The sequence below is a fragment of the Sorghum bicolor genome, chromosome 6 (assembly GCF_000003195.3).
Source record: "Sorghum bicolor cultivar BTx623 chromosome 6, Sorghum_bicolor_NCBIv3, whole genome shotgun sequence".
Classification (NCBI taxonomy): Eukaryota; Viridiplantae; Streptophyta; class Magnoliopsida; order Poales; family Poaceae; genus Sorghum; species Sorghum bicolor.
The window spans coordinates 17,965,582-17,976,407 of NC_012875.2; the positions used below are offsets into that span (position 1 = coordinate 17,965,582).

At 42.6% G+C, this 10,826-nt stretch overlaps 1 pseudogene; it reads right to left on the reverse strand.

The window, feature by feature from the left end:
- Window positions 669-2,763, reverse strand: LOC8069451 (annotated as a pseudogene).

Sequence of the window (10,826 nt, forward strand, 5' to 3'; positions counted from 1 at the left end):
TGCTTGTGCCTCTGTAATTTTTGTAGATTTTTCTGAGCACCTTTGTTAGTATCTTGTAATTATGTCCTTTTATGGAATTAAATTAATAAATGCCTTGTTATTAAATGTTTAGTGGTTAACATATGATGTTCTGGTAACCTTAGGCTATGTTTGTGCTTGTAAGCCATTTGGTTGGCACTAAATATGTGTAGGCTATGTCATCAAATAATTAATTAAAGGTTTATAGCTGTTCTGGATAGCAAGGGAGTAATCTAACCTTTCCTTCATGATAAATTGGTTTTCCGAAAGACTTGTCTAAATCAAAGTTGTTGTAAACTTTATGAACTAGCTGTAGTTAAAATTTGGGATCTTTTGGTCCAGTAGTTTAAAAGTTCTCTGTTTTTCTGGGACAGAACCTGGAACTTTGTTTAGTTGACCTATTTAACTTGTGAATCTTGCTCTGATGTCTAAAGATGAAATGTAAACAATTTCATAAGCTTTCCAGAATGTCCTCATTCATGTTTGTTGGATCTGTATAGCTTTAGTTATGATTTATTTTCTGAGCTGCACTGTTATTTGGTTGTTGCTGTTTATAGTTGACTAGGTGCGTGCCCGTGCGTTGCTACGGGATAACTAAACTTTATATTAAAAACACATGGATCGCACCATGAGATAAAAATATTGTAAAATTAAATAAAAACATCAAAGTTACATTTAATAAAAAAAAACAAAGTTCGTAAATACTCATGTGTTACGGAAAAACATTCATGAGTAAGAGTAATGTATCTGGTTGATTCTATTAAGAATCAAACTCAACCACATATATATTATCTATAAATATCACAAGTCTTGTACTATTTTCATGCTACCAGATCGAGACACCGCTGCAAAATAAGAGGAACCACGTGTATAAGATCATGTTTCATTTATCTTCTCTTCCATAGGACAACAACACATCATTGGAAACAAATCCCTACTACTTTCTCTAATTTGTCAAAATACTGTACTCATAGGTCAGATCTAGCCTTTTTACTTTTAACTGTATATTATTGACAATTGGGAAACAATATAGCTTCAGAACTTCTAATCCTGTTCAACCTTTCATAATGGTCTTGGAGTTCTAGGATAAAAAGGAAAAATGACATATTCAGATCAACTGTTATCTATGCATCTAAAGTGCAGATCGTAAGTAGTAAAAAAAACTGGAGGCACTGTAACATTCGATAGGTTCTGCACTGTTAAACATGCATCATTTAGTTGTACTAAGCTAGGATGGTGATTAGTATCAAAAAAGAAATCTGTATGTAAATGGAAAAATATGAATACCTCAAACTTGATGTTCAGTTGATCATGTTGATAGACCAGGTTGCTGGCCGGTCTAAGAATGTCTGCAGCCTAAATTGCATAGAAAGAGTGTGTGTGGTATTCATTAATTGACCAAAAATTATCAGATAATCACATAAGAATTCTCAGATAATGGCACAAGAACTTAATAGGATCAGAAGACTTGCATAAGCAATCTGCGAAGTAACATATGAGCATCAGATAAATAGCGTGTTGGGGTCCAGTGCTATGCCACTACCATAACAGATGCTGATTGATTTGATAGTGGCAGCCTATGTTTGGGATGTTTTTATAAACCAGTATGGCCGAGATATACATACGACCTTATTCTCTTTCTATAAAAACAGGGTATCGTACTTGAAAAAGGAAAATTGAAAATTGTCTGCAAAGGATAACACAATTTTGCAGAGTGGCTAGATGTTGCAGAACTACAGAGTCTATGTGATTCTAAAATCGCAGCTTTATCAAGTCAGTACCTGCAAACCGCAAGAGGAACACAATTACCATCGTCAATTAAGGATACCAATGGCCAATACTCAACTTCCTTGTTTCTGAATTATTTTGAAATTCCTATGCCACCGTTGCTTAGAACAGCTAACCTGGCACACTGCCTAAACGACACCATGAAGAGGATAGGAAAAAAAGGAATGAAAGTGAGGAGCAGGACTTACCGTGTCCCACCGCTTGAGGGGTTTGCTGTAGATGGGTTAGGGAGTGGATTCTTTTTTTTTTACGAGAAGCATGCCATGTACGATGCCATTGCAAACATTGTTTAGATCAAGCAGGTCACATCAGACATCTCATATAGAAAGCGAACAGAACTGAAGAGCTTAGCTAGTGCTGAAGATGTTGTGGATCGAAGAATAGCACCAGGGTCTTGCAGATCTCCGACTGCTCCGCCATCGCGCCGTTGCCGTAGTCCCCACAGGCCAGACGCTTGGTGACCGGCTGGACGATGGACATGCCGAGGTCGCGCAGGACGGCGAGGTGGCGCGCCGTGAAGGGGTTGTCCCACATGAAGGTGTTCATGGCAGGCGCGACGTAGACGGGCTTGTTGTAGTCCTAGGCGCGCACCACGCAGGTGAGGATGTTGCACAGCCCGCCGGCGACCTTGGCGAGGGTGTTGGCCGAGAGCGGCGCGATGACGAGGGCGTCGGCCCACCGGCGCAGCTCGATGTGCAGGACCTTGTCGCCGACCTGCCTCCAGCGGGACCACTCGTCGTCATCGATGTAGAGCGGGACGCCGTCGGGGAAGGAGGCCTCGTCGATGAAGTGCAGCGCGGATGCGGTCGCCACCGCGTGGACGTCCGCCCACTCGGCGACGCTGCGGCAGAGGGCCTCGAACTTGATGGCGGCCACGCTGCCGGAGGCCGCCAGGAGGACGCGAGGGCGCCGTGGAGGCCCGGCCCTTGAGGACGCCGGCGTCTGGTGGGCGGCCATCGCGTCCTCCTGGTGGCGCCCTCGCGTTGGGTGCAGGGATGGGGATGCCGTGTGCGGCGTGATTGGGGGAGCGAAGGGAGATGACGCAACCCGTGATTGGCGGAGCGGAAGGGAGGGAGCGAGTGTCGCACGCCAGGCAGACGGACAGGACGAAGATAGATTGTTGCACCAAAATATGTCCACTCTTTAGTCTTTTTAGTTGTAGCAGACTTGCTAAGTCTTGGTAAGTTAGTTAGTTATCTTGTGTGAGCTTGTTATGAGAGTTACTCCGTAAATGAGTGTCCAGTGAAGCTCTAATTATGTTGCCAAGCATTCATCCTCATATAGTATGCACACATTCTTATTCATCGTGCATGCAATAGGTGCGCCGGAAACGACAGCTTCATTGGAGCTCCATCAAGCGAAGCCCGAAGGCCAGGAGTTCAATCCGGAGGCGGAGGTCCAGCAAGCCGGACAAGAGGAGCCCGAAGAGGAGGTCCAGTGCCCTAATCACGAGCCAGCTTCGTTCATGAAAGGCAAGCCCCAGAGCATCTTAAGTGTCCCACTTTAATTTCAAAAGCAATCTTGATTATGTTATATCTATTGATGCATTACGTATAGGAGTTGTGATGAAACCCTTGCTGCATTATACTCACGCCTTGTCCAGATATCTCACTATTACCTGGTTGTAGAGTTAGGACCGAGTAGCAGCTTAGCCATGCTTTAATCGGTAGAAGTCGTGTGATATCCAGTCACCTACGCGAAATAGGGTTGTGTCGGATCACGATTGACTAAATGTGCTATCATGGAAAAGAACCTGATTAAAATGACTTAAGCCGGGCGGAGTTTTGCAAGGTTGTAGTAACTCCGTCTATGGTAGCTAAGGACCGATCGTTGTACGTCCTCTTGCCATGTTGAACGCATGCCTGACACTTAGTTGGCCGGATAACTCGTTCCGACCGCGAAGCCTAGTAGTATGACTCAGGCCGGAAGACCGGCAAGTATAAAGTGCGCACTATCGGAGGAAGTGCGGTTTGCGGGGGACCATTGGTGTAGGACCAAAGGCAGGTGAGTTAAAAGTCCTGACCTCCCTGGCGGAGTGGTAGCCCTGGGAGTGCGGCGCTGATCGGAGCCGCGATTCCTGAGTCGTACCCAAGGTGACCCGCTTGCTCTCCGACGGGAGATGCTTGGGTGAGTGCTAGGAATAACCCTCCAGCTAGATAGGAATCGATTCGAATCGCCGTCTCTCCCGTATAGTGAGAACTTGAAGAGCAACAGCAAACGTAGCATTCACTAAGTAAAATGGTTCATGATAATGATGATGATAGCAAGGAAGAACATATGATGAATGTGGGGGTATAAACCCCTATACCCTTACGGCTAGACTTCGGCCAGGAGGCTTGGCCCATTACGAGACGAGTTCGAGGCTTGATCCGATAGCTTAGAGTTTTGCTCAAGGAAACAAGATGTGGAGATCAAGTAGGATTCTAGTCGGTTAGAATAGGAATTGATATCGAATTATCCATGGCAATTGTAACCGACTAGGATTAGTTTCCAGATCTGTAACCCTGCCCTCCAGACTATATAAGGAGGGGCAAGGGACCCCCCTAGATCATCAGATTCTCTCAACACAAATCAATACAATCAGACGCAGGACGTAGGTATTACGCCAACTCGGCGGCCGAACCTGGATAAAAAGCTTGTCCGTGTCTTGCGTCACCATCGAGTTCGTAGTTTGCGCACCGTCTACCGATAAACTACTACCGTGGGTATACCCCAAGGTAGACTGCCGACCAGCTTTCGTCGACAATGAACTTGATATGGTTATTATTGTTTGTAATAATCAAGTGAAGTGTTTTAGTCTAGGTGCTAATCTAGTGATAGGTTAATGATGATTAATATGATGCCGTTATACATGATGTAGTATTACTCAAGCTTTTGGCAAATGTTTAGTCAAGCCAGCTACACTTTAAATTTATCCTTGCATGATCCTTGGTGTCTTTTATGTTTTACTAGACGGGTAAGTCTAGCTAAGTACATCCTCGTACTCAGGGTTTATTCTCCCCTATTGCAGATGATATCTTTTATGATGGCTTCTGCAAGACCTCTCTCCATCCCGCTGGGGATGAAGACTAAACCGTTGGGCATGGTTCTCTAACAACTTTGTACCCCGTTGCTATTGATGGATGACATGAGACTCTGGCTGTAACAAGAACTTGTGAAATGAATGTGTGTTGTAAACCATTTTGCTTCCGCTACTATGAACTTGTGTTGTAATAACTAAGTAACTTTGATGTGGTGCCGCTTCGACAGAAATGAATGACTATGTAACATTCGCTGTGTTATGTTGAACTATTACGATCTTGGTTGGTTGCAAGTTGGTTTGAAGTCCTTCGTGATTTCAGTTGAATACCGGGATTATATGGGCTCAAGTCTGGAAACTTCATTGCTAGTTGATCGTTTCTACACTTGAACTCTTATAATTTGGTCGGTTCTGTGACATTAGAGACCCCTCTTATCCCTCACCTTTTAAGTCTCATGATGAACCTAACAATCCATCAAGACGATCAAACCATAGGAGTCATAAAAACAATGAGGATGAAATGTCAAGTAATGTCATAGAAGGAGAGCTAAGCCATATAGAAAATTCTAACACCTCCCCTGTAACACCCGGCCCAGGGCTTAATAGGATTAATAGAAGACTCATACCAACAAGTTGCAACTTCTTTTTCGGAAGCCCAAGCGTGCTTGGCCTGGAGAAATTTAGGGATCGGTGACCGACCGGGAAGTACTTCCCGGGTGCGCACGAGTGAGGACAAAGTGTGTAATAAAGACTAGTGTTGGTCTGTGGGGACTGACTATGTCCTAAAAAAGCTGCCAGATGTAAGCGGGCCCGGCCTCGTGGAGGCGGGACGTTACAGAATGGTATCAGAGCCGACTCTCGCGGTTTCACGGGCGCGTGTGTCGCAATTGGACAGGCATGGTGTGCATGGCTGGTGTGGACCCAGAGTGGTCACACAGCATGGCACATGCGCTGGCACTGGATGCACGGACGTGGCCAAGAGGGGACGCTCCTGGCTTGGGGTTGATCAACGAGGACATCGATCTTTTAAGGGGGTGAGAATGTAACACCCGGCCCAGGGCTTAATAGGATTAATAGAAGACTCATACCAACATGTTACAACTTCTTTTCCGGAAGCCCACCTCTGAGGAACTCTAAAGTTAAGCGTGGTTGGCCTGGAGAAATTTAGGGATGGGTGACCAACCGAGAAGTACTTCCCGGGTGCGCACGAGTGATGTCCTAGAAAAGCTGCCAGATGTAAGCGGGCCCGACCTCGTGGAGGCGTGGGCCCGGCCTCGTGGAGGCAGGACGTTACATCCCCTTCCTGATCACAAGTTCTAAATGTCTAGAATGTGTAGAATGGATGGATAAGGAAGAAGCCTTAATGCATTCTGATTTTGGCTCAATTTCAAATGGTGAGTTCTTGAATTCCTTTGAAGATGAGATTCATCCGACTATAGAAGAGGACATAGGTGAGACCAATCCAGGAGAAACTCCGAACATTTAGATTGGAGACGAAGATAACATTAATGAGCATGGAATTTATTTCATATCCACTTCGTTTACTCCATGCTCATATGCAACATCTTCCCAATCTATTGGTCTCTCCAACATCATCACATTTGAGATCTGCAACCCCCTCTTCCTTTCTATTTATAAAAACTTTAAAAGGGCGGTTGTTGATGCATATGTCTATAATAAATATTGCAGATCTCGTTGAGCTAATCTTGATATACAAAGGTTGGCGTCGGAGGGGAAACCACCTCGCCAACATAAACTTGATGGTTTCCCAAGGACAAGCTTAGTGTCCTGAAATAAGCACTGATCAGATCGTAACATGAGCTTTTAATTATTTGCAACATTACCTGGTGTATTGAGCATATAAGGATAATTGTAAAAATATTCCTTTGGGTATTCTTGTCACTAACCTTTCCAAGATTGGAGCAAGAAGATCGGATGAACAACAAGCAAGTACAAGGTATGTCCAACCAATCATCATGCAACACTGAATTAAATTCATCCAAACTTGAATTTTGCAAAATTCAAACTTGGGGGAGTACTTTACATAACAACATCCTTTGCCATGTTGCTATGTTGGTTGTCCCTACCTTTGAGACATGTTCAATTTGTTAAATACTAATCACACTACTTCATCTCCACTTGAGTAGATCTCTATAAATGCTCTCATGCTACCTTTGTCTATTCACAAGCAAGTGTTGGTTTGGAAGTACTCGACATACTTCCATTGGCATTTAAATTAAGCGTGGTGCTTAGGTTAAATAGCCTTCCTTAATCTGATTATACATGGAGTCTAGTTTGGTTTCTGAACTAAAAACTACTTGAGTAGACATTGATATATTTTGTTGGACTAACCCCTGTAGGAAAACTTTCAATATCGACCTAGGAAGTCCTGAGATAAACTCACATTGGAGACAAAAAGAGAGACACATCAAGTTTAACAATTTGCACAAGATGGACATAGCTCATTCATCATACAGTGATGATCCATGGAAGGAGACAAAGTACATAAACAAGATACACAACCACTACGAATGAGAAGCTTCCACAAGGTGATATGGTACCATCACTCTTCAATTAAGGTAACATCTTAAGATATGTGACTATCACTTTTATAAGCTTCTCCTTGGTTCTGGCGTTCATATGAATAAAAGACACAAACATGTATGATTTACAACTCTAGGTTAACCAACCCAATCGATTCAACATGTTTAGTCCTTCCACCTTTGTGATCCCACACTCCTAATCATATGAGCTAAAATGCTACACACTCAATCTTTGGAAGATATATAAAAAAACATAAATATAGATAGATTATCTCTCCATTAGGTCTGACAAATGTTTTAAATACTACACTCATGATCTTATTATCCATCAATTTGTCTTGCTCACTATGCTTAAGGTTAGAGAAGAACAAATACACTTTTGGTTATGTTGGTGTTTTCCACCAACAGGGCCCATGCACTTGATCTCTGCCTTGTCTCTATGAGTAGGTACACTTCGAGCAAAACATGGAGGAGTTTTACAACTCCCAGATTCCACCAAGTGAAGGACCTAGATCTACGAGCACAAACACACTGAGCAGGATGCTGCCAACGCCGCATTTCGAACTGCTGAGCAAACAAAGAACATGGGTGACACAGTATCAAGAGGTGCAGACGTCAAGGTCCACACTGAATCAAATGCCACACTTAAAGAATGAACACAGTGAGAAGTCTTGTTCAGAAGACTTAAAACATTGAACCCTCGCCGAAAGGTAAAACCAGTAAATATTCATATTTATCCTTTCTACATTCCTTTTTCCCTTTAATTATTTACTTTCCCTAAATGGATTGTTAGTTAATCATGCTATCTTGAAAAGAAAATAAAAATTTTAAAAACAGTAAGCCCCATGCGAGTATGCTCGTGGCATAAACCCATAAGTACATTCCCTGTGGTGGCGTAAAAATAAAATAAATATATTCATGTCCTATAGAAATGAAAATATAAAAATAAATTTATGATCCTACCAAAGAGAGTAATATTTATTAGAGGAAGCTCGACATGATAAAGGCAAAGATATTTTTATGCTAACACTTAACCAGTTCCACAAAGCTTTGTTGTCTATTTGAGCTCCACAGAATTTAAGGATCAAAGAAGACTAGCAGACGGAGGACATCCTAATCACTGTCAGGATACTATCGACATTCAAATACACCTTCGCCACCTGCTAGCTACATCAGAAGAAATTACGTCAAAATCCAGCTTGGGGGAGAGCACCCCCATTTATCCAGCTATGTGTTTCTACTCGCGTTTATACTTTACTCAAATAATAAAAAGATGCATAATCATAAAAACCCAAATAAAGATTTTTGTGCTTATATATATCTTTGCTTAGTTTGCTAGATAAATAAATAAATAAAGTTTGCTATGAACCCTCATGATAAGCTCTCACATGGAAATGATGAATAGTTGCTCTGCCATGACTAGTTCTCAAAATTGAATTCTCTCTCAAGTTTAGGCATGACTGTTATGAATTAAGATTTGCTCTAAACCTGAACTTGTGGGAAGAGTACTTGATCTAAAGTCTAAGTCGTTAACGTATATGATATGGGAAGGTTGAGCTACTGTTTATCTGTTCATAGAGATGCTAGAATTCTGGAGAATTTTATCTTTGAAAATCTTTAAAATGTTGCATGATGAGTTCCTGTATGATGGGAGTTTAAGAGCCTACCACAGCCATATATACATACTTATTAGACTATGAACCATACATTTACTTTTTACTGCTTATGAGCATTGAGTGTGGTCAAGCTGTGTAGATCCTTAGGGGCTTGTCATGCGGTTGAAATCATGATTCACTTGCACGTACACTCATACATGCTGCTTCTACTCCGGAAGTACGCATCCACATACATCCACTCATTTCCATCTCCACATTCACCCAATATTATTCTACTCCTATCAAGGAGAGAATAGCCAAAAACATTATCCTATCCCTGCTATTCCCCGTGAAATAAATGCTCGAGATATTTTAGTTACTACCACTTGCTACATTATTCTAGGAGGGTGAGTGCTCTGAAAAAAAGAAAAAAAAAGAAAAAAAAGTGAATACTGTTGACGGTCCTTAAGTACCAAAAATAATCATCAAATAAATAAAGAAAAGGATCCAAATACAACCAACACCCAGACTTAGGGTTTTATCTGATAAAATTCCACGAGTTTTGGTGTTTGTCAATTTCTGCAGGGGGTTATCACGAAATACGGAAGAAAGGCCCACACATCGGGTTTACATAGAGATATTAACGTGCCGCGCAATTTTCTGTCATCTAGAAGACTCCAGAAGCCACAGGAACAAACGGGAAGGCGAACGGGCCTGGGGGCAGGGTGCCCGCCCTCCCCCTAGGGCGCCCGTCCTGCCCTAGAGTCCAATCAGGACTCTCTTCAGGGATTACGCTCCACCGACCTAAAGGATCAAGGATAACCGTTCAATCAATGTCGGTTTGATCCGACGGCCCAGATTCACTTGAAGGGACTATATAAGCAGACCCCCTGGCCCCTGGAGGAGAACAAGTTCATCATAGAGTTTAGAGGAGCCCTCGAATGAATACCTCTCCTCTAAATAGACTTAGGGCTTCGCATCCAATGTGAGTAGAATTAGATCTTCTAGTTTCTACTAGATTGAGAGAGATAGAGTGGAGGTGTAGATCGGAGGAAGCCGGACCTGTCGGTGTCTACTCCGAGGTTGTACCTGTAGGATCAACTTCTCCTAACCCGAAGCTTGCTCCTAGGATTCTTCAGTAATTCGACTTCTAATTCTAGTAAGTTCTTGTTTTATTGTTCTTTGGTTTATGAGTTTACTTTAATCTCTTCCGGTTGAGTTTAGAGTAATCATTGCTTGCGTAAATGTGGTGTTTGGGCTAGGGTACTCATAGATATCCCTTGACTAGCTGGACCGTGGTAGTAGCGAGGAACGTGACATTTCCGAGTTACCTTTGCAGCCCACATCTTGTTAGCAGGACGGGTAGGGTTTATAGGTGCGGGTCGAACATCCTTTGTGGTGTCTAGATTCCGTAAGCTTCCCTAATAGAACAGTAGATCATCCTTACCAAGGTTAGAACGAGACTACGGTCGCAGTCTTCTCTATACATTGCTCACATCGAGAAACATTCTTTGTAGCTAAAAGGGTAGTAGCAATAGATTTGGTTAGTCAGATGCACGCTTTCTCCTAATGGTAAAAATATAAATACGATACTCTGGATAACCTCCCGGGTGAAATGCTCACCGATATCCGTGTGCTTGCGGATCATTTTCTGATGGCGTTACCAAATATCAACAAGCATTTCTGGCGCCGTTGCCGGGTAGAAAGAGGGTTTGCTGAGATAACTCTAAGTCTTGCTATTATATTGTATTATACTTTTATTCTTTTATGTTTTTATTTTTTCCATCTTTATGGATAACTCAAATTCCACACCTATTATTGAATTTTTTGCACCTTCGGAGACCAGCCATAGACCATGGGAGT